Source organism: Aptenodytes patagonicus, chromosome 6 (genome assembly GCF_965638725.1).
Source record: "Aptenodytes patagonicus chromosome 6, bAptPat1.pri.cur, whole genome shotgun sequence".
Taxonomy (NCBI): domain Eukaryota; kingdom Metazoa; phylum Chordata; class Aves; order Sphenisciformes; family Spheniscidae; genus Aptenodytes; species Aptenodytes patagonicus.
The window spans coordinates 68,518,991-68,521,883 of NC_134954.1; positions in this window are offsets into that span (position 1 = coordinate 68,518,991).

Below are 2,893 nucleotides of genomic sequence, written 5' to 3' on the forward strand. Positions count from 1 at the left end.
CCATCCATTGCAGCACTCCAATCGTGAGAGTCACCCCACCATGTTTCTGTGATGGCGACTAAGTCATAGCTATCCCGCTGCACAATGGCTTCCAGCTCCTCCTGTTTGCCGCCCATGCTGCGTGCATTGGTGTAGATGTACTTGAGCTGGGCTATCGATTTTGCCCCCAGCATTGGCAGGTCATTACCCTAGGCTCATCTCTAGTGGGCCTGGTTTTATCCCCTTCCCCCTTTGAACCTAGTTTAAAGCCCTCTCAATGAGCCCTGCCAATTCATGAGCAAAATGGCAGGGTGGGGCATGCCATCTTAATGTATGTCCTATCTTAAATGTATGGAGGAGGCTACTTTTGGCTGTGAAGAAGTCTGTATGCATTTTAGTTCTCCTCTCTAGCAGATGTAGCAAGTACATTTATTGACTGTTCTTTTATCTTTTTCTGACCAGCTTTGTGGTCTCATCCAAATGCTCTAGGATGTAAATTATTTGTGGGTAGCCCAAGAATGGGTACAGTTCAGGTCTTATATGGGCCTACAAATGGTAAAATATAACCTTCTGTTGCCCTAGACATTGTGCATGTGAGAGTTTCCACCTGGTCACGACCTCCTGCCTGACAGATAGCACAGTGAGTTTAAGCTCAGCTCTGTCTGCGTAGGGCCACCTGACACAGCTGCAAGTTTTCCTGGCTACTGTTGGCAATTCCTGCACCTCTGTGTCACCCTCCAGAAATTCACAACCAGGTGGAGACAGATAGCAAGGGCCATGCTAAAAACCATCGTGTTGCACTAGGACACAAACTCAGCATGGAGACTGAGAGGCATAAGTCGCTCACTGTCATCAGGCAGATTGTCCAAAACATCAGTGAAGGTGTCCTGTTTTTCAAACCCACGCCCTCAAAGTAGGTAGGGTGCCTGGGTAACAGAAGATGCTTTTGTTCATAGCCACTGATGATCTTTCTGCTGATGATCCAATGGATCATATTGGATATAGACAGATGTCTTACTGTCACTTTGATCAAGTGAAATGGATACAAATTTTGCCTTTGACTGGAATGGTTTCCAAATGATGTATTTTGTAAAATGAAATGCAGTGTGGGAGTACTGCAGTGTTTGCAAGCTAAGCTGTGTCTTGGGAGCAGCAACTAACAACTACATCTTTTTTTAGAGCTCAGAAAAGTAAAGCACAGCATTGAAGAAATGCTGCTGATCTCTGCATGGTAGCCTGCAGCTATGGTGACTTAAGAGAAGAAACTAGGTGTCAGACTATTCAGATACACAAATCTCTTCCTGCCCCTCTCCTTCAGTAGCACCTCTGCTTTCTATGCTTAAATAGGGAATTGCCTTCCAGACATCTCTTTATTGAAAGACTCACCTTAACTCTTTGCCTCGTGTCTATGGATTCATAGGATTCATGATGCAGAGTTCCCACAGCTGAATCAATACTTCTTATCTCTGCTGTTGTATATGCAGGAACATTGCCTGCCAACAGGCTAACACTATAGTGCTAGATCACACAACGCAGCTGTCACATTTGGGAGCAAGAGAGCAAATTTGCTGCTTAACCTGGCAGCCTGGTCACGAAGAGATTGGTTTTGATTTTGAGATGGAAATAACTGCTATTTTCAGTCCCATGGTTTTGATCTGTTAAAGTGAATTATTGGCTGTCCTGCTTTATTTAAGGAATACTCTCCGAAAGCTGCTGCTTCCTATTTCTTTTGAACATTCAGTCTTCAGTGATCTCACGTTGCAGAGAAGCACACCATAAAGCAAGCAAACAACCCTGTCACAAGGAGTTGACTTGAAGAATAACTCTAAGAAGTTTAACTGACCAAATCAAAAGCAGACTTGCTTAATGAGTAAACAAGCAGGGAAATACAAGAGTCCATTTTTTTTTTAATAAAGTCCAAACAAAATAACAAAGTCAGAAAAAGGATGAAACAAAATGGGCCACTTGTTTTTCAAGTTGCTTGATTTCAAGTTGCAAGATTCACAACAGCATTTAGTTTTGAAAAAATCAGCATTTTTCACTAGAAACAAATTAATCAAGAAATGGTTAACCAGCTTTTGCAAGAAGACACCATGTGACTAGCATACATTGAAATAAAACTGTAGGGAAATAAATTACAGAGAAAAATACAGCACAAGTAAAAGGCAAGGGTATCTCAAGGAAAGAAGTGTAATACCAAATTAAGTAAAGGGCAAAACACGAGATGTAGTTTCACAGAAAATCTGAGCTAGCTCCAGTTAAGCTTAGCTTAGGATGCAGGAACTGTGTGCCAAATTAGCTGGTGAACTCCCCTAGCATTAATTACGAAGGTAATCTGAGCCATTCTGCCAGATTTTGAGCCAGCTGGAGAGGCTGTAGGCACCAGTATGCAGTAGCATGTGTAAATATCCTAAGTGAACCAATAATCAGAAGGGGGAAATAAACTGCAGAGCATAGATTTGGCTACAATTCAATATTTCAGTGATTTTTTTTATGTAACTTTAAAGAAAATGCAAGGGAAGGAAAAGAGAGTAGATGAGGAGGTATGACAATCTACTAAGGGTATATTATATACTCTCTACAAATTATTTCAGAATCTAAGAGGAAGGAAGGAGGAAATTCAAGTCAGTATGTTTAATACATTTATTCTAATTCAATTTTATTGAATGGTTTTCAACTGTAAACGAGCTTGCATTTTAGATTCTGTGTAAAATAAATCCCTTCATAGTGCCAATATGAACATACATTTTCCCTGTGCCCTCAGTCAGCTGTAGTTTATGCATTAACAGGGACTTTCTGCTAGAAGCCTTTGTTCTTTTAGAGAGCCACTCCTCTGGGATTTAGGCTCCCTGGTTGGCCGCTGTACCGAGCTCTTCTGATAAGACGGCAGGTGGATCTGAACAGCAGCCGAAGT